The sequence below is a fragment of the Saccostrea echinata genome, unplaced genomic scaffold (assembly GCF_033153115.1).
Source record: "Saccostrea echinata isolate AGI-Se365-2 ecotype Australia unplaced genomic scaffold, CSIRO_AGI_Sech_v1 ptg000017l, whole genome shotgun sequence".
NCBI lineage: Eukaryota > Metazoa > Mollusca > Bivalvia > Ostreida > Ostreidae > Saccostrea > Saccostrea echinata.
In genome coordinates, this window is record NW_026889766.1 from 6,929,590 (window position 1) to 6,952,852 (window position 23,263).

The 23,263-nt window shown below is 33.1% G+C and overlaps 1 protein-coding gene across 1 annotated transcript in view; it reads right to left on the reverse strand.

Moving 5' to 3' along the window:
• LOC133189166 (zinc finger protein 260-like) overlaps window positions 1–22,209 on the reverse strand; it is a 149,540-nt gene extending 127,331 nt beyond the window's left edge. Inside the window, exon 1 of the mRNA XM_061324573.1 lies at window positions 22,201–22,209. The gene's annotated coding sequence lies outside the window, so the exon portion shown is untranslated. The remainder of the gene's footprint in view (window positions 1–22,200) is intronic.
• Window positions 22,210–23,263: the final 1,054 nt, after the last annotated feature.

Sequence of the window (23,263 nt, forward strand, 5' to 3'; positions counted from 1 at the left end):
CTCATGAATAGCATGAATAAGGAAAAATATATCTCCATTGTGACGTTATAAAACCGTCCTTCATGTCGAATCTATACTACAAACTGATTTGTTTCAAAAATGAACACTGAATGACATACATTTGTGGCAAGTCATTATATAAATATGGTAAAAATAAGATATGAATTTCATTTTTGAGAATTCATGAGGAACATTCCTGTATTAACGTTAACGCTAGCGCTTTGCTTCATGAAATATCCTAGCATTAAGTGTAGTAGTTCATGTCCTCATGAATTCTCCAAAGTTCAATTTATTTCCTAAATAAAATAAGACGGACGACTCTCAATTGTACTCGCTATTATATCTTTAAGTGAAAAATACAAGATTACATATAACTCCGGCGTTGTCTAAATCAGTTCTTTGTTCCAGACCTAAAGCCAAAAGCAATAAAGATGGAAAGTTTATCAAAAAGATCCAAGAGAAAGAAAGCACAGGGAACCACGATAAATTTATGTGGACGTGAACTCATTTACGATTTAATGAGGCGGGCACCTGCTGTACCATGGTAGTAATGAATCAATAAAAGAAATAGATACATTCGTGTAACACGTGAAATGAAATAAAACAAATGTTAATGCAGTATATGAAAAGAAGAAAACACTTGCTGTGGCCTTCAACTCGACATTTAGATATATCGACGACGTATTGTCAATTAACAATGTCTATTTCCATTCTTATGTCGATACGATATATCCTGGTGAGCTTGAGATAAAATATACCACAGAGTCTGACACATCTGTTCCATATTTGGATATTTTTACTTGAAAAAGACGTAAATGGTAATCTAACGACCAAGCTTTATGATAAACGCGATGACTTTAACTTTTCAATCGTCAACTTCCCTTACTTATGCAGCAATATACCTTCATCACCTGCATACGGGGTATATATCTCTCAGTTGATTCGATACGCAAGAGCATGCTCTACGTATGTACAATTTCTAAAACGAGTTAAATTATTGACAAATAAGTTGATGAAACAAGAATATCAGCTGTCTCGTTTAAAGTCATCATTTCGTAAGTTCTATGGTCGATACAATGACCTTGTCAGCAAATACAATTTATCATTGAGTCAAATGCTGACTGATGTTTTTCGTACTAATTGTTAGGCCATTATTTACACACTGAATTGTCGACGGATTTTTCCGTTATTTCCCGATTATGACAAGGAGCACACGGCGGGTGTGACCGGTCGGCAGGGGATGCTTACTCCTCCATGGCACCTGATCCCACCTCTGATGTTTGGAGGTCCGTGTTTGCTCTGATCCTATTTTGTATTGTTTAATGGACTTTCGAGCTTGAATACTGTTCGTTATCTCCATATATTTCATGTTCTAATGAACCAATTAAAGCCATACATTTGTTTCCAAAGCACTGAAATCACACATGGTTGTTGCACGTTGGTTACATTTATTATTCTAAGTGACTGGATAAGAAAAATATTTGAAATTATTGGAATATGTTAAAATAATGTACTAGACTGACAGTAGGTTTTGCAGGAGACTTTTTATCCGTACGGTATTCTTATGTAAAGAAAAAGGCCTAGTTTCGTACGAGATACGGTGGCTGCAACCTCACATCCATTGTTATTATTGACACATCGGTCGTGGAGGATTGTTTGTGTAACGTTGGTGATGGTTTGTGTAACGTAAGAGATCGCGCCTGAATAGTGTTCAATTGTTTGCGGTTTTAATCGTATTATTATTATTCAGTAAATTTTGTTTTGTCAGTTTTTTTTTATCGGAATGTGCATTGTGTTTGTTAACTATTTTTTTTATAGAATTAAAGAAATACTATCACTTAATAGAAATATGTATATATATATTATTTAATTCCTCTAATTAAATTGATTCTCTAAGGTTTGTCAGATGATCCGAAATTGCCTTTTTTTAATTTAGGGTAAGTCAGGGTAATTTCGACCACCGTTTAATTTCGACCACAGGAACTCAAAACCACACAAAGATCTACGGAAGTGTTGAGACAAGTTTAATTTATTCGGAATTATAGAAAACTATTCCTCAAATTGTGTGTCGTAGTATAATTATTCATCGCAAATATGGCTTGATCAGAGATATAATTAATATTTTTAACTATCATTTATGTCTCCAGTTTGACGTTCGAAGTCCCAGTCTTCAGTGCGCTTGATTTGATCAAGGAAATGCAAGAGAGACAACTCGTACAACCTCTTTTTAAGTTTAACCTTGTTCAACAGTCTACAGCACGAGTTAAATTAAAATTGTTTTATTTCTTCTTGGAATATCTTTAAGTTGCAGAATTTTACAAATTTATCTTGGATTTCTCTCAAAATGCACAAGAAACGTCCATTTGATTTTGGTCGAAATTACCCCTACTGATTTTAAGGACCCGGGGTAAATTCGACCACTTATTCTGAAATATACGTTTAAGTTGTCGTCAACAGCTGTTTAATGCAATGCAGAGTTAGGTCTTAAAAAAAAAAATAATTATACTGTATATGTACAATATTATCTACACATAACCTTTTATATTTAAAAAAATATGTCAGATTATTTAATTAACATGTGCATGCCTAGCTATATATATTGTCCGGGCCGTTCACGAGGTTCTTACTTGTAAGAGTATTCACGAGGGTGCATCACTGATCGAGGTGCGAGAGAACACAGAGTCCGCACTGGCTTTGAATTAACACATGACGAGAGCAATCCTAAAGATTCCAAACCCATCAAATTAACAAAAGAGAGGGTGCAGGCAATATTAAATATATGTCCAAAAAAAAAAAAAAAAAAAAATCAGGTTTTTGTAAATTTTTTCATTATTACGAATGCGTAAACTTTGACGAATAAGACTGAGGCTATCGAAAACCAACGACCCAGTCGTATTAAGATCGTATCACACAGTCCAGTTATAAAAAATCCAAATAGTACCCAAAATATCAGGACAACGCACCAAAAGAGCCGCAACAATCTTGAAACAACAAAAAAAAAAAAAAACACTATGATGTATTTATCTATTTATTTCATTTATATAACAAACATTTCTTCTAAGTATAAGCTCTTATTGTTGTTAATAACACTAGATATTTTACACCCTCCTTCTTTATACCTCATGACATGTAAATATTTGTAGGTGCCTACCAATTCTAGTGGTATACAAGTAATATTCATTGATATTTTTTTTTATTTGTATAATCGCCCGCGTGGCGCAGTAGTTAGAGCGTCTGCTCTAGAGTCGCGGAGTAAGGAGTTGATCCTTACGTCGCGGGATCGAACCCTAGTGTGGGACGTGGAGATCGGTCCTTCGGATGAGACCGTATAAACCGAGTTCCCGTGTCGCAGTAGGTGCTGGCACGAAAAAGATCCCTCACTGGTCAAGGCCGTAAGTGCCGAGTATAGGACAAAATTTGCAGCTCTCCACCGGCAAGTGGTGGCGTCTCCATATGAGTGATAATTTCTCAAGAGGGACGTTAAACAACATACAAACAAAAAAAATTATTTGCATGCCAAGACAATTTAAGGAGTGGTTGCCGATTGCGAAAATGTAATGAATGCATAAAGATCTACTTTATTTCATCCATCATCGTTGATAGGCTGATCAAAATTGTATATTTTTATCATAGATAATAGATTCAATTCAATTAAAAGGCGTATGGCGAACCTATTATTGTTTTTTTTTTTTTTACTTGAAGACAAATCGTAAATAAAATCGAGATAGAGATGTATATGGGACTAGATAACAAAAAGCGAAAGAACTTGCACTCCAGTTATAAAATACATACATGTAAAGCGACTTTAAACTTTCTTTTTTATTATTAATTTTAAATCTCGTGCCCATTGCATCAAAAAGTTCAAAAGTGTGAAACCATTATCTAAACTGATATAATATGCGCTAATCAATTATGAAATTTTCAACGTTAGGTGACGTGAAAAAAATCATCTTAAAATATCTAACAGAAGAAAATATTTTTGTTTTTCTCAGTCGGAGAACTATGAATTACATAAATAGATATTTGAAATCTAAAATAACTTTTAAGTCTGATTTCGTTTCAAAAATCTCCCAAGATTGTAAACAATTTTACGTGAAAAAATTGGAGATTTGAGTTAGCAATCGTGATCGTTCGTGTAACGTGTAGAATTGGGTGCGTGAAGGATTGTTTGTGTATCAAGTTTACTCGTGCGTTAATCGTGCAGAATCGATCGTGTAACGTGTTCTTTCGTGTATGTTGCCAAATAACGTTGTAGCCACTGTAAACCTGGGCGAATGAGTTGGTATAGACCGTGTAGAGCGCTAACTTTATACACAAACATTTATAGACAGGAAGTCCACTAGTCATTTTCTCTTTCTGAAAACTGACTTATATAATAGCTTTTATTTTGATTTGTGAAAATAAATGCCAAAGTTTTTCTTTAGATTTATATCTTGATAAAATGATGGAAAGTTAATACTTAGTATATAAATTTCGTAGTAGCTTTTTAAATAAAAAATGTTCTTCTCACTCTCTCTCTCTCTCTCTCTCTCTCTCTCTCTCTCTCTCTCTTACCCATCTTAGCCGACTTGTGAGGAATTGGACGAATGGAATATGTTGTGGGGAAAGTGCTTTCCTGTTATTTTTTTATTTAAATAATGGGCAATTCTTGTAGAAAATACCTGTTTTTGTTGTTGTCTCTCCTTTCTTATTTTAAAAATAACCTATCTGTCGTTTCAGTATGTAATCGAAAATTATGGGGAATGTTTTTTATCACTTATTTTTATGGGGAACGTCAACAGAACTCCTCTGGATTTACTGTTAAATTAATATTACTCTTAATGTTTACGTGTATTTTTGCTCTACATCTTCCGCTAATTCATGGTTACAATTTAATATAGACATAAAACATTTCAATTTATCGATTTATCTCCATTTAATAGCCTACATGTATTTATAAATTGAATGTACACTGCATGTAAACCTCATTCTCTCGACCTTCGATATAACGTCACAGCATATGCATATTGTTACGTCGAACATCAAGCCCGATTCAACTTATTGAAAATCGATTTTGTTCATTGATATTTATATTTTTAAACGTTATCATGGTTATTCATTAAAAACATGTTTGCTTATCTTGCACCTAGATATTATTTTAGTTACACGGGGCTGCTTTAAGTTTTTTTTTAAGAACGTAATTCCCTTTATGACTACAGTAATAAGACTGAAAAATTCCAGAAAAAAAAGATTTCTGTATGATTTCAATTTTGTACGATGTAATTTTGCTTTAATCATTTTTTCCTTCGCAGTTATACATAACAAAAATATTGATGATTTTTTTTTCTCACAGCTAGCAACGTTTTGGAAAATTCTCTGTTTTGGGGGCGGGGTGGGGGTTCTCTATTTTTTTCTTTTCAAATGCTGGAGTTTGGCCGAGTTCGACCTAACAGCAACAATTCAATTTGTTCATTTACCAATTAAGGGCCCTCATGGGGCAAAAAGAAAGTACGTTGTAAAAACCTGTATATTTTCATATACATACATACAAACAGAAAAATGTGTGTGAAAGGGAGGGGGCAAGCAGTGTCTAAATGAATGAATTTTTACATATCAAAACTTAAGCAAAAAAGACTATTCTCAGAAAACAATTGGAGAAAGTGGGGGGGGGGGGGTCGGAGGCGCCTCCACCCCTTTCCTGACACCTTTCCTCGTGTATAACAGGCTTGTTCATTGTCTAACCAATCGGTCGATCAGTGTTAGGAAATCTTTGATGAATCGATATTTCTACATTTCAAAAATGTAGGTATTACATGTATTTTATTTTTTTTCAATGAGGATACATGTATTTCAATTTTAATTTCCTAATTATGCATTCTTTCGGCAAGTAACAATAAATATTATACAATAATAGAAAAATAATATATATTTTAATATTTACGTATACCTCGTCATAAACCATTCAAAGTTCTTTCTAAGCCGTTTCAGAAAAAAAAAAAAACAAATTTAAACGAACCATCTCCTAGCTATTTAAAAATGACCCGGTTTTGTTTAATTTATAGTATATGTAACTTAAAACACATAAAGTATTTTTGTTGTTGTTGTATATTTCATTGTTCTTTTTTAATCAGGATATACTTCTAAGCTATTGACTTAAAGGTAAATTTGATATCAAGATTTTGGCAGAAATTTTAATTATTTACTTCATGTTACAAAGAGTTAGTTAGCCCCCCCCCCCTTCCCATTTTTTTTTTTTTTTTTTTTTTTTTTTTTTGATCTAGTTCGCCTCCCCGATGTGAAATACTTGCCGAAGCCCCTGTTTTATAACCAGTTAGATTTTGGTTATAAGGTATAAAACTAATTCCTTGACTATATCCGTTGTTTTGAGTAAACGGGGAAGAAGGAATGTTGGCGGTTAATACAGTGACGGCGTTGTGGGCCGTAGTACAACGTAAACGAGAAAGGTGCCGATTTCCTTATGGTCTTCCAATATTAAGTCCAAGAACTGGTGGAATCAGGTTTCCAAATTTATTTTCTACGATGGCAAATATCAACAATACTTTACGAGTCTTAAAGTAACCGAGTTGGATGTGGCCGGTAGAGCATCGGGCCTCCAAACTGATGAAGGTATAATGGACATAGCTTTTTGTTAGAGAGAGAGAGTAAACAATAATTGCATTATGACACTGGCTGAATTAATTGATGGACAGGTGTGTTTCTTTGATAGAATGGACATAAAAGACATGGCTAAATAATTATATAAACAAAGTTATTGATATAAGATTAACAGGTCCTGAGGCATTTACACCTAACGAGTATCAATTCTTTTGACAGTCACTTAAAGTCAATTGGAATGTCTTAATCCTGCTTCAAAGGGAATGAGATAAATTAGACACAGTTAATTATTATTATATAAGCACATAGTAAAAACAGACAAACAATTTTGTAGATAAACGTCAAAATTTAGTATAATATATTAAAAAGTTATTTATTTCAAAAATATTAATTTTGCTCGGTGATAATATAATGAAATCCATCAGCGGAATAGGAAGTGTAGTTTCATTTCATTTAAATTAAAATAAAGGTAACAATTCACCACAGGAACTAGATTTAAACCCCTCTCATCCCTTCCCATTCTTTTTTTTCCCCCGATCCAATATTTCCATAATTTAAATGATATATTTCTTTTTATTGAATTGTTTCTGTCTTTAAAGAACTTGTGCGTTTATTAGCTAATTCCTCTTAAAAAATTGTTGTTAAATAATGATAATATCTTCAACTGATCGATGAATTAAAGAGATCAGTCATCATCCAACATGTACAATATATCACGTTAAGATATTTTCAGTGATCATAGATTGGTTAAAGACAACGATCTTGTAGCATAAGCTAATTGGATAAAAATACCTAAATTACATAATTCTTTACTATTCTGTGTACTAAGTAATTGTACTAAGTTGAGGACGACTGGTCTTCAGGAGTCGAAGCCTTTTTTTTTAAGTATATTTTTGTCTTAATGTACTATAATGTGGACATTTTAAACAAATTATTTGTCCCCTTATTCACAAAGATGATATATTCTATCATCTCTCACAATTCTGTTATACCTTCCTTGTTCAATCATTAAGATTTGTGCAGAGAGTCTTAATCTTGTAATTAGTACTCTATATTTTAAATGTATATTGGTTTACATGAATAAGATGGGGGGGGGGGGGGTAAAATTATCAACAAGGTGTTGGTAAATGAAACATTTTGGTGATTTACATAAATTTGACATTTCACACTTTCTCTGATATACAATATCAATGGTGGTATTGCTTATACCATTACTATCATGCAATAGAATCAATAGGAGAATTTTTTAGGGAGGGGGGGGGGGGTATACTCACTTTCAAAGAATCCAGCTCAACTCCAGCTTCTTTATACATAAGATAATGCGCAAACCAAAAAAAAAAAAAAAAAAAAAAAAATCAGTAATTTGTTCGGAAGAAGGGGGGGGGGGGGGGGGCTCTTCTCATAGACAACTCACTTCTTTCCGGCATATAACACGCAGTGAGGATATTTTACTAAATCGTTTTCTGTAGGTAATCACACATACATCGCACATGATGACCTTGCATAGAAGACATAGACATTATTGTTGTTAATATTAAATCCTTCAAATTGCTCCATTTATAAATATAGCTATATCTTAAATGTCTTAACATTTCGTAAGTTTCATCGCGTGATCCAAAAATTTTTATTAAGCACCGCTTGATGAGATGTTGGACCGGTCGATTAGATATATTGGACCGCTTTGACGTTTTTAACGTCAATATGGGTAAACCAAGTAGTTGACGTCAGACAGTTTCGGCATTGGCCCGATATCATCATTGTTGCAAACGTGGAAGGGAGAGCAAAATACCTCTGTCATAATATAAAGTAAACGATTCTAGTTAACAGTTTAGGCCTTGTCAAAGGTCCAACAAATTGCATGTTGCACACTAACCCAGTCAATAAATGTACATTTATAATCATGACTGCACATCACCTTTAATTTTTCGTACGAACTCAAAAGTATCTAAACCGTAAATTAAAATAATAAAGAAAAAAACGAAACGGCAAACAAACAAAAACCCAGAATGCATAAACTATGATAAAGCACACACTATATATAGCCGCACAATAGAGAATTTTCACTATACAACAACGAAAATGAAGCAGCACATATCCCTTTCTGGGGAGCTTGTTTTTTGTTTTGTTTTTGTTTATGAAAAAAAATAATGCTCTCTAGGTCTTTTATCTATTTCTTACAAATTGCTCGTTTGGTTGAGTTCATTGCCACTGACGCGAGTGTGCATCTAGGTCTCTCTTTCTCCAGAAATGAGAAAGGATTGTATTTTCTGATTGTACGATAGTGGGGTTTGCTACGATGTGACATTTTGTACCACATCACATGACATACATGTACATGTGTGGTGTTTCATACAGTCCCGTCTTTGCGGTTTCAATATAAAGTAACTAGGAATTTTTAAAAGGAAAATTTTGCAAAAATATAAAAATCATATCCATACAGTTTTATCAATATAAAAAGTTTAAATAAATCTGGGTCATTTATTCTTAAGACAAGCGTTTTAAAAACATGGATATCAGAGGCAATTTTAAATTTAATGCCTCTTAATTTTGTATCATAAATTTCACCGTGATACAAGAAAACTGCTTTTTTATAAGTATGTCCCAGGGAAGTTTTAATCATATATATAGGCTATTCCAAATATATGGACCTTTCGGGTTGTAAGAAAAACCGCGGTCCGACTTGCTGTAATTAAAGAATTGGGATGATTTCATATACATGTATATACTGCGAAAACTGTAATGAATACCAAACAATCTCGCTAGAGTTCACATCAAAACTGCAGATATTTCCATGGGATATGATTGCATTTTGGAAATCATCTCTCATTCTGGTCTTAAGATTCTTTTTAAAATTCACGTTCTTGCTTGGCTTGTCAGACGCTGTGTTAGTTTTAATTTATATCTTTGCGGAGGTTAGAGCAGCTAGGTCTTGCATAAGTCAGGAAACACATTTATTCCTAGGTAAGCTTAACGTACAGACTACTGGACCAGAAGAGCCTTTTTTTTTATTTTACATGAACCGCGACTTTGATCTCATTTACAAATATGAATTTCATCGCGTAAATAACAGAGCAGTGGCAATCTGGTTGGAGTATTTTTTGCTGAATTCATTCACAAAATAGATGACCCTGCTTTCATTTCTTAGCGGTCAATCCATAAAGTCTTGGAAATGACCGCAACATTTTCATCTTCAATTTTCAGAGCCTCAATTCTTTTTCATTCTCCTTACGCCACTGAAAGTACCTGTACTACTTGCCATTTAAACAATTTTTACTACTTTGCAGATCAGACCTGGCGCGTCTCTAGAGTTACCTAACAACAACGCTTTATGATAAATGTAATGACTTCAACTTTCAATCGTCAACTTCTTTTACTTATGTAGCAATGATACCCTTGTCACCTGCATATGGAATTTATGTTTCTCATTTGATTCGATAAGCAAGAGTATGCTAGCTCTACGTATGAACAATATCTAAAACGAGGCAAGCTATTAACAAACAAGTTCAAGAAACAAGGGGCCCATTCCCTATGTGTATCTTTTCATTTACCCCCGCTTTCGATGCCAGTGATATCACTCTGTTTGGCTTTTGATTTTATAAAAAAAATTAGTCGATCTTTATCCTGAATATTACGATAAGTTAGGCAGTCAGTATAGTTCTAGAAAATTACATTTGCATTCTTCAGTGAGAACGATTGACCCACTTGGCTTACATTTTTCATATAGATGTAAATATATAACATGCCTGCGTGCAAAACCCTAGCTGGTAGGATCTTAAATTCTGTTACTGTACACTGTGAAGGGGTATCTAATTTTCTAACTTTGCACACATATTAAACAAGAAGTCTGTGAGGCAATACTCACTAGTAATCTGATGTGAATATACGCTCTCATGTGAACTGCAAAGAGTAATTGTTGAGAAAACTGCGACGGAAATTTGATACAGACAGACGCACGAATAAACAAGAATTCGTACAAAAATGAATCCCAACATATGACATGCCTAAAGAAAGTGTGTGCTAAAATTTTAAGTATATGCGATGAGTAATTGCTAAGAAAACTGCGACGAAAATTTGTTACCGACAGACAGACAAAGAGACAGACATACAGACACACAAGGGTAAAACAGTATACCCCTTCTTCTCATTCGGAGCGGGGATATAATAACTTGTTGTATGTGTGTATAAATCATCGTACTGACCTGGAAAAACAACATTACAGTCAAACTTTGCTATCTCGACCTCCATGGGACCAAGAAAAAACCTCGAGACATCGGAGGATTCGAGATATTAGGGTTAAAATGCATAAAAAAAGAATTGGGGACTTCCATCTTACCTGGACATATCCATGGTATTAGAGATATCAATGTTCGAGATACCTATTAGTTTAACTGTATAATTGTTTTATTATTTGATTCAATGATTGAATAATACAAACTTGTTAAGCTAACATGCAACCTTTCTTGTTTACATTTGCTGAAGATAAAATAAAAATAACTATATAGTTGTATTAATTTGGAATTTCTGACTCTGTATTTTTAATACAATTTGAAAAAAATATCAGGCACGTTGCATCGATTTTGAAACCTGGGGGGAGAGGGTGGGGGTAAAAAATTTTTTCTAAATTCCAAATTTTATTTCGTGTGAAGGGATGTGACGGTACATATTGTCATTCTGTTCGTATTGTCGTCGGTGGCAATATGTACCTAACCCCATTACACATATTGTCGTCCATCGGTATACATATTGTCGCCAGTGACAATTCCTTACTTTCCTTCTGCATAATGGACGATAAAATAAATGTACAGTCAAGCATCGGCACATGCTGTCGTCGGCGACAATATGTACTGTGAACATTTGCAAATTTTGTCGCCGATAAATTATTTCATACAATTATTACTGCTGTTTTGAGTTCAATACGATGATTTAGCCACCTGAGGAATACAATATTCACTGAACCCGAAGGGCGAGATGAATATTGTACATCGAAGGTGGCTAAATCATCTCATTGATCTCAAAACAGCAATAATTGTTTTGATATATAATTCAATGATGAAATGATATAAAATCATTAAGCAGTTCATGCCATCTTACTTGTTACAAGTCAATTGCAATGAGAGAATCAGTATTAAATAAACGTTACCAGTCGTATTAAATTGGATTTTTTGAAATCAACTTTAGTTGCTATGATAATAAAAGAAATAATGTCAGGCTCTTTGATAGCATCGATTTCGGCGGGGGGGGGGGGGGGGGGGGGGGGGCAATGGGGGCATTATCAGGGGAAAATCGTTGATTAGCCCAACGAAAAGAGAATTCTCTTTACTTCAAATTTTGTTTGATGTTTGGTGGGGTTAGGGATGGGGTGTTGCAACCACTATTGAAATAACGTTCACTATTGAAATAATTTCGTTATTTCAATAGTGGTTGCAACAGTGGGGTATTAAGAACCATTAGTGAGGGACCAGCCTTTCAATGAACGTTTTTATTCTAATTGAATTAAAAGTAAAAATTTTCGTTCAGGAAAAAGTGTTGGGGGGGGGGTCCCTTCCACCCAAAACCATCCCCACCCCAAATTATATATTCCCTAATGTTATGTTCACCTGAGTGGAAGTCGGTAGCAAGTGAAATAGCTTTCCAAGACTATTGGTATCAATTTCCCGATCCATTTTTAGACCAATGTAGAGAACATAAATCCTTATATTCACCTGGAAAATCACATGCATATGAATATAACGAAGTGTTTTTTCTACTTTGTTGAATCTCAGCCAATAGGAGATATGAATTATTCAATTGTGTAATCATAGAGAATATTTACTAGGGCCGTGAAGAGATTGACAAACACACTCATACAGACACGCACGGACGGAGACAGACAGACAGTAGAATTACTCGCAATAATGAAGGGAGAAAATTTTGTGGTAAATTTTTTTTGTCAAGGATGGGTGTACACGACTATGATTTACAAAGATTTCAGAATTCCTGAATATTCTCTTTTGTCAGTTGTCATTATATAGAGTTTTTGAGTTCAGTAGTAATATGTATCTTGATAATATCTTTTGCTATTCTTATACATGTGCCAATGTAATTATGGATGGTGGTCGGGGGGGGGGGCACATTTTAGCTCACCTGAGCTGGAAGCTCAAGTGACTTTTTGTAATCACTCTTAGTGGAAAACAAACAAGAAAAGCCAAAGATATGGTAGAGTCATTAAAATCTTTTCAGTAACCAAAAAAAGCTGAAACTTGTATGGAAGCTTCCTTACTTGGTGTACATTTTAAAAGAACTGCAAAGCCATAATTAAGGAACCGTACTAAAGTGGAAAAATCCAATAGTAGAGACTAGAAATATTCATTTTTTATCAAATCACGTCCGCTGTATATAGGGTTGGGTCACAATAGGCGATCAGAAATTTACATCTGAATACATGTACAGTGTGGGGGGGGGGGGGATCTTAATGTAGAACAGCAGACCAAAAGTTTTTCAGGTAACCCCTGTGGCTCATGACCCTTTTGATTAAAACCTGCTTCCATAGAAGCTACATGTATGTGATATTGGTTAAATCTTCAAAAGCATTGGATATCAATGTACTTTTTAAAAGTTAAATCAATAGTAGGATGCAATTAATTTCGATAGATATTTCAGATATTTTAAATTAAAGAGATATTTCATGTATGTACAACCTGTCTGCTACCAAGCCTTCTTAACTTTCCTCATCATTAGCATTATCTTAATATGTGCATTCAGGGTACTCAAATTTTGTTGTATGCCTGCAATAAGATATACCGACAGACGACAATATGTGGAGTTATGGAAGGTACATAAATGTCGCCGGTGACAATATTATACTGTATCAAAAAGGAAGATCAAAAAGCGTTTCCACGAACATTTTACATGTATACTTAACCGATTTTAGACATCGTTCAGGAAAAAGTGCCCCCCTTCCCTCTACGGGTGAAATAACTTTTCAATCTAATTTTATCCATTAGGAAGTTCTCAATTTATTTTTTAGTCCAATGTAGACATAATTCATGAGCTGCAACAACGTAGCCCTCTCCGATTTTTTTTTTTTTTTTTTTTTTTACATCAGATGAAAAATATTGAAGAGAGCTACATTATTGCAGCTAAAAAATTCATATTTCCACCTGGAAAGTCACGTGCAGGTGAACTTAAAGTTCTTGTTGTATTTTTTCTATCATATTGGATCTCAGCCAATCAGAGAGCTAAGAATATTAATTCACATAATAATAGTGATGGCCTTTGCTTTCTTTCATACTATTTTTTCTTAATAATCCTTGTAATATGTTCCTTTTTTTCCAAGACAAATCTCCCACCTTTTTCTTTATAATTGATACATTTCAGCACACCAAAGTGCTTGCTGGGATCATGACAATTACAACTGTCATGGTAACATGACATTTACAATTGAAGTTAGTAGTTAAAATTATTTTCATATAAAAGAATTATAAGGCTTGTAACCTCACACTCATAACCAGATATCATTGAGATGGTGGCCATCTCAAAGGGCCCCGCTTTCAAAACCGAACATGAAAAGGTAAAGTAGCTGAAAAGGGTTTACTTTGAAGAGGAACATTTGTGTACTATTAAGGGATGTGTTGTTTGAGTCTAAAGGGCTTCTATGTCATCCTTGTTATAATAAAAAATGGCATAAAAATCACGAAAGCTCCATACCCTCTATCAAAAGACAGCACACAAATCACTAATGTTGCAGGTTCTCTATGAAAATTGTTGCATATCCTCTATCAAAATATAGAAGGAAAATCACAAATGTTCCATACCCTAAGTCAATTGATAAAGTTTGAGGCTAACTGGAGTCAAAGGTAAGAAATTATGCACTGAACAAAGATTTTAGACAGAGAGGCTATTTTTGACCTTGACCCTTGACCTAGAAACTTTGTTCAAGGTCACTGCACATCAATTGACCAGTGGCACTCTGTGAGTGAAGTATGAACCACATTGGACCAAGAGGAGAGAAGATATGCTCCGGACAAGGATTTTTCATATACACTGGATGAAAAGTCCAGTTTCCGCAAAACTGAAACTATATGGAAACCTTGCTGAAACTTGACGTTGAAGTTTCCTGTATGGTTTCCGCAATGCGGAAACTATATGATAGTTTCAGTAAGTTTCTGTAGGGTTTCCGTATACTGAAACTATTAGATTTGTTTCCTAATTGTTTCCGCAAAATGGAAACCAGCGTGAAATTAAATTTAACGACAATGTAACAATACTTATTAGTTTCAGGAGGTTTCAACACAATTTCTTTACATTTCCAAACTCAAATACAACACAATTATTTACTTATCTTAATTAATCTAAATATTTTCATGACCTGTAAGATACCATTTGGATTCGTGGACACCTTAAGTTTCCGCACTGCGGAAACTTGATGAAACTTGGAGTTTCAGTACTGAAACTTTGCGGAAACTATTAGTAAGCTTAAGTTTCCGCAGAGTTTCAGCAGTGTTTCAGCCATGCAGAAACTGTTTCTTTCATCCAGTGATAATTCTGCTATGACCTTAAGCTTAGACCTAGAAACATGGTTCAAGGTCACTGCACACCCTTCACCCAAAGACACTCTGTTAGTGAAGTATGAGCCAGATTGGGCCAACGAGATAGAAGATATGCTCCAGACAAGAGATCTCGGACGGACGGACGGACAGACTGATTACTATAGGGCGCCCGCAGAGCGGAGCCCTAATTAATTAATAATGTCTGGCAACATGCAAGTAAAGAAATTTTGCTGAATATTTTAAAGTACTGTATATACTCCTTAAGGATACTATTTCATGAACCTTTCTCCTTCCACACAGGCCAACATTGATATTTGTGAATGCATAAAGTAAACAATTCTATGGCATGTCAAACGTTGCAATATTCGATCTTTTCCATTTGTATTGTATAACTTTCCATTTGTATTGTATAATTTTTATTTGTATTGTATAATTTTTCATTTGTATTGTATAATTTTTCATTTGTATTGTATAATTTTCAATTTGTATTGTATAATTTTTATTTGTATTCTATAATTTTCCATTTGGATTTTATAATTTTCCATTTGGATTGTATAATGTTTATTTGTATTCTATATTTTCCATTTGTGTTGTAAAAAAAATCATTTGTATTGTATAATTTTTCATTTGTATTCTATTTTTTCCATTTGCATTGTATAATTTCTTATTTGTATTGTATAATTTCTTATTTGTATGCGATAATTTTTCATTTGTATTGTATCCGAGGATTGTTTATTTATTTCGTTACAAAGGATGTCATTGGTCATAAAATTTAGTCTGTATAATGGTCTCAGGTGCCCATCACAAACTTAGTCTGGTACCCTTCCCACAATTCCGATCGCGCACTCTCTACAAACACAAACTCGGCTCCTCTATTTGCGGTGCATGCTAAGGACGACCATTTGATTCTCGGGGGGTGTTGAATCCGATTATTTATTTTCATTCTCTCGCAGGAGAGAATATTTATTTCCAATATGACCAGAGACAAGGAGAAAAACAAAAAGAAGAAAATCCACCCAAACCCGAAAACTCAGTTTTTTGGGGGTGGGGGTAGTTACCACCACTCAAGGTCAATTTATTTATTTTCTCAGTCAGCATTCCTAAGGACAGATTATTTATTTGCCATCTACCAGCGCTCCCTTTTTAGAATCCAATGACCGTCTAACATGCACGCAAATACATATGCCGCCGAAATATGGCTGAAATATTGCCGACTCGGCGTTAAACAATAATCAATCAAGCAAGCAAGCAAATAAATATGAGCCCAGTTTGCTTTGAGCATCCGGAACATCTTCAACCCGATACAGACTGAAACTTGACCAATGAAATCCTTCGTAACGAAACAAATAAACAGTCCGCGGATACAATACAAATGAAAAATTATCAAATACAAATAAGAAATTTTACAATACAAATAAGAAACTATACAATGCAAATGGGAAATTATACAATACATATAAAAATTATACAATACAAATGAAAATTATACAATACAAATAGAAAATTATAGAATACAAATAAAAATTATACAATACAAATGAAAAATTATACAATACAAATAGAAAATTATACAATACAAATAGAAAATTATACAATGCAAATGCAAAAGATCGAATATTGCAACGTTTGACATGCCATACAATTCAAGACAGTGACATGTTTTATTCCATTCTTTGCATAGTCATTTCATCGTGAAAGCATTTGTACATACATGACTGTATAAAGATAAGGAATTATTTTCACTGACTGATCTAAAAATTCTTTAAATTCTCAATATATGAAAAAATATTCCTTTACAACTGTTTCTATCAAAGCGCTTAACATGAATGAACCTATTAAATGAATGCATTACTTATTGAATGATTATTTGATAAATTGCTCTATTTAACTTCTTTAGTTATCTAAAGAAATATGCACTCTGATTTAACAAAAGTATATACAGATTTATACACAACATAGTTTATATATACCTTTCAAACACTAATTCCAAGACTTTCCCAAACTTTCTTCATCTTTAAATCAAGAAATATTTTTTTTTATTTCTCATGCTCCAATACATAAGTGTATACTAGTACAACACAAATAACACAGACAAAAATATTGTTAGACAATCTTTTTTTGAATATTGCTGCATTGTACTTTACACAGGTACAGTCCTTTTTCTTGCAATTTTAAGTATAATCATAAGCATTAATTTAATGTCCAAACAATAAAAAGCTGTTTTGTTGGTGTTACACAAGATGTGATGGTTTTTTCAACATTGCCCTTGCTCTACATGTATACATGATGGAGGAAATGTGATACAGGGAACACAGTTGAAACAAAAGTCATGCATGAACATGCATTTAATATAATTATTAGGCAAGAAAATCCATTTCCAGATCTGTGTTGTTGTTGACAACTTGACATAATATTCGAAACTCTTTCAACTTCTTTTCTTTTAATCAATGTCTTCATTTTTTCTTCCTATATATTGATTTTAATTTTTTGATGGTAGTGCTTTGGGTGTTGTTATGTGAAGATATATCGGAAATAGGCAGTCCTCTTTCTTCCCCTGTCGTTTGATGTTTTTAGGTAATATCTGAAAAGAAAGCATCGTTCATGAGCATTTAAAGCAATGTAGGAAATATCAACAAAAAATACAACTAGTTGCCAATTTTTGTAATTGCACACCCCGCATCCGAGATGTAAATTGCATTTGGCAGTATTCTAAGTTTGTCAAATGGCACAGAGTATATGTGAAATACCAACTAGAAAATCATGAACTTAGTAGGCATTCAAATGATAAGCATATTAGAAACTTAAATATTATAAATCTCACAGAATGAAAAGACAACAAAGATTTCCATAGGACATAAATGCCCAGTCGCGAGTATATTAGTAATGCAACATTAAAAGAGCTATATAAATCCCCCCCCCCCCTTAAATGTCATATTTTTAAAAATTCTTGAAATGTCCTGAATTGTATATATTGCATGAACTAGATGTCTCGAATGCCATGAATGCCTCTGCAGTTAATTTCTTAATTTTTTCTAAGTTCAAGAGAGATAACTTTGTCAAAAATCATCGGACCATGATCAAATTTGAACTTGACCTGTATTTTTTTGGTAAAATACCTGCATATGCAATTTCAACCTTATATATACATCCCTACAAAAGTAAGAAAGTGGAAACTGAACATTTCTATTTTTTCTAAGTTCAAGAGGAATAACTCTGTCAAAAATCATCGGACCATAACCAAATTCGACCTTGACCTGCATTTACAAATATATCCATATGTCAAATTTGCGTTGAATGTGTGCAACTGTTGCAGAGATAATGAATGGGAAATGAATGATGATGGAATGACAGAACAGAGTAACACTATATTCCCCTGGCCATTTTACGGCGGGGGCAGAAAAATCAGAATTAACAAAAAATATCATGGTTTTGAAGCAGGTCATTGACAATTTTCGTTTCTAGGACATCACAGACTATTTAGATTTTGTGTTATTTTTCAGAAAGAGGACAATATGTACACAATTTGTTCAATTTTTACTCTAAAATTTAAAAAGCGCAAATCTGCTCAATAACAATATTAACATATTTCACTGATACAGTCCATTATCATTTTACAAAAGTTAAGGAAAATTTGACTATAGGTCATCTTCCTGATGTCATATCTAACATATGATGTCATGGCTGATAAAAATATATCCACGTGTTTTAGAACATAATTATGCATTTCTCTGTCAAAGTTTGATTTTGGGGGCAAATATCAATTGGTCATTATCAAATAGTAGTGTATGAATTTTGACTTTTACTCGACACTCAGGGCCATTGAGCAGTGAGGGATCTTTATAGTGCCAACGCCTGCTGTGACACGGGGCCTCAGTTTTTAAGGTCTCATCCAAAGGACCCACAACTTTCACTTCAAAGTGCTGATCGCATGGCGAAGGAACAGTTGCTACCCATTTTTTTATCGACTTAGGTCAGTCGCGGCCAAGATTCGAACTCACGACCTCCCGATCATGGAGCGAGCACTCTACTGATTGAGCTTCTGTGAACGGTCTTCAAAATTGAAATTGAAATCTAAAAAGAAAGATATAGTTGATAAATTCTCACCAAATTCTGTTTAAGTGCATAAGCTTATGTAGAAATATCTTAAATGCTTTTTTTAAAACTAAGCAAAATACAAATTTAAGAAAGTGAGGTCAAAGGAAAGGTTAAAGTGAAAAAAGGTTGATGCCCTTCAAAAGCTTACTTCATTTTGTATCAGCATATGAAGTTTGATACATGTAACACTGTCCAGAATGGTTTCTTAAAAACTGAGCTAAATACTAATTTAAGAAAAGTGAAGTCAAGGTCAAAGGAAAGGTCAAGGTTAAAAAAAATGTTGATGCAGTTGAATAGCCCTCATCAGTATGTATCAGCATATGAAGTTTGGTAAAAATATCTTCTTCTTTTTTTTTTTCTTTTTTTTTTTATTGTCCCATCACATGTCCAAGTATATAATAGTGCCAGGGTTGGGGCCCTGGGTTCACTAAGTAACATACATAATACACATATATATTACACAATCATAATGTGACAGGACATTTTTTTCACATATCATTCACACACCATTCGCTACATAACATGCATATGATTATATTTATAATAATATTTAACAACTGAAATCTTAATATAATCAGTGAAAAGTTGATGTACATCTGTAACTGCATTGTTTTTTCAAATATATTAATCATATTAAAACATTATCAAATTCCATCGTTTTTTAAAACTGTCCATTTCCCCATTTTTCTTATAAATATATTTTTCACAATTAAAATAATACATAACCTCTTGTTTGACCCTCTCAAAAGATGGTACACATTTTTTGCATCTATTTCTATAAATATGCTTTTTTATTATACATACTACTAAATTAAATATATTGTTATATTTATAATGTTTTCCCAACAAAACATCAACTTTGCTTAGAGATATATCAACTCCAAACTGTTCTTTCATCCAATCCAGTACATTTTCCCAAATTTCTGCAACACACTCGCATTCCCAGAAAAGATGACAAAGTGTCTCTGGGTGTTTCTTACAAAAACTACATAAATCTGAGTCAGTAACACCAATTTCGTATAAATATGTATTTGTAGCTAAAATTCTATGTACAATTCTATAGTGGAGTCATCTTAACTGTATATCATTTGTTATGTTAAAAAACAGAATGTTTTGTTTTTTCCACCAAAATTCATCAACATTTAGTTCTAAAATGTTTTCCCATTTCATCTCACTTTTTGGTTTTTTGTATTTCTGACTAATAAAAACATCATAGAAATCTCTTGCACCTTGTTTGCTTTTTGTTATTGTTCGTAAGAATTTTGGGAAGAAAGGTTAATTTCTTTGAATTATCTTATGATCATAATTCAACTGTAATTTTCTAATACAATTTGTTATGCCTAAAAACATTGTAAAAGGTGTTTTTAAATCATATTGTTTACAAAAGTCTTGGTATCCTAACAGAGTCCAATTTGTATCATAAAAATCGAAAACAAATTGTATACCTTGTCTCAGCCATGACTTATAACAAACACTTCTGTTGTTTATACATATTGATGGATTATACCATATGGGACTTAAAATAGATGTTTGATCATCAATACATAATCTCAAATCCAACAATGCTGAAAAAACATCATTCCAGAAAACATTTTTCGTATCTTTCTTAAGTTTTTTTTGAAAAATCCCTACCATAGATAACTAAATATTTAATGTCAGGAATTAAATCTTTTAGCAATTCTTTCCAGGCTGATTTACATGAACTATCAAGCAACCTGCGAATCCATGTAATTTTTAAACTTTTACAAAATGAATCAAGACATGTCAATCTCATACCACCGTTTTCATAACTTTGGCATATAATATTTTTAGCGGTATTCGTTATCTGTTTCCCTTATAATTTTTTTAACATTTGTCACAAATTCTTTGTTTCTCAATAAGGAATTGTTAAAACGCCAGAATCCCTTTCCATGTTTAAATTCATTAATAGTAATATCTAATTCTATGATAGAGTGATCAGTCCTATAGCCTGGCATCATGTGAACATCATTTATAATTGATAAGAGTTCCTCTGATACTAAAAAAAAGTCAAGTCTAGCCTGTTTTACTGGGTTCTTCCTACTCCATGTATATTTTTTAGCATCTGGGTTTTTGATTCTCCAAGGATCTACTAAATTGAATTTTGATTTCAATTTTTCAATTTCAAGTTTATTTTTGGGATTGTTTTCTCTAACATAATTGTAACAGTCTAACTGGTAATCTTGTACTACATTCCAGTCTCCACACATAATTATAAAGTCAGTATCAAAAAAATCATCCATTATATCACTTATTTCTGCATAAAATTTAGGATTATCTTTATTGTGACCATATAAATTAACCAAAGTGATTGAGTACTTGTTATCCACCATTATATTTGATATAATGAAATTCCCCTCATTATCACTATAAACTTTAGAAATTTTTATTTCATTTGTGTTATTAAAAAGGGTTAAAGTCCCTCTTGCATCTGATTTTCCTGAGCTGATGAGTATGTCATTACCCCATTGGGCATAAACTGAATTTTTCTCTAATTCTGTACAGTGGGTGTCTTGTAAACAATAGATAGATGACTTAAAATTTCTAAAATAGTTCAGGACATCCTTTCTTTTCATAGAATCATGTAAACCTCTGCAGTTTACAGAAGTAATTTTTAACTTAGTCATAGATTACACTACACAGTTGAATAAAGGCAAAAAAATATGCATGTTGCATACTCTCCATTCTTTCACACATATATCAAAAATGAAAAATACTTCCTGTATGGTAACAAAACAAATCAAGAAAATTCATGTATTACATCGCATTGGGTCTTTTTAATTTAACTTAGCCACCTAAATAAGATAGTGAACCATAGTTGTCTCAGAGAAAAAATAATAATAAGTACAAGTTCCTCTATGAACTTCTACCTAAAAACACGAATGTCTTCACGTAAATAAGAAAACTATCTGCAATGCCTCGTATCAGATATTAATGTTCACTTAAGAAAACAGAAAAAAACGACCCTCTGCTCCTTCTCACTTCACGCCATTTGCGCAGCCACACCGGAAGTCCTGGTAAAAATATCCTGAATAGTTTCTTTAAAACTGAGCTAAACACTAATTTAAGAAAAGTAAGTCAAGGTCAAAGGAAAGGTCATGATCATGAAATGTTGATGCAGTTGAATAGTTCTCCTCCATGTGTATCAGCATATGAAGTTTGATAAAAAGATCCTGTCATAGTTTCTTTGAAACTGAGCTTTAAACTGTGCTAAATACAAAGCATAACAGAGGGACAGAAAGACGGAAGATAGACATGACAAACTCTATATGTCCTAACCATATTCATGTATTCTGATGCATTGTATTTAAACACACATCTATAAATGTCTTTATAGTACTAATACATGTCCCCCAAAAATGGCTAACCAGTAATCTGAAATGAAGAACTTTGCGATCTTGCTAAAAAAAATAATAATACAGTCAGGGTTTAACACTAAGGCATGTCAGACCAACTTGTTAAATGAATCGTATGTTTGTGTGCATTTGTATGTGAACTAGACCTTTTGGTCAGGTTGATAACGGTTAAATCCTTTTCAGTCTTTTGAATAAATATATACAAAATTGTAAAAAAAAAAATTATCTTATTTGTACAAATGTAAGCACAACCTTTGCTCTGTATGTTGAAATCCCTTCATAACACAATTGTTATTTTTAGCAAAAAAATTTTTTATAATATATATTTTTAGCTGTAGTAGACAAGTCTGGGTTGAAATGTATCAATTGATATGGTGTAAATGCTTACCAAATAACACTTTCTGTATTTATTAATATTTAGGATAATAATTTTAGTAAAGTTTGTTGAATGTCTTTAAGGCTCATAATTTTCATGTCCCAATTAATGAACCAGACTCAAAATGGATACTCTGTCAGAATCTTGACACACATGAGAGATAGTTTCAAAAGTTACCAATTAAAATTAGCAATTATAAAAAGTTTCGTCAAAGCAAGTGATTTTATGGTTAGTAATTCAAATTATGGAAGGTAGCCTGACATGTCTAGTACTTGTTAAAATAAATGTCAAACCTG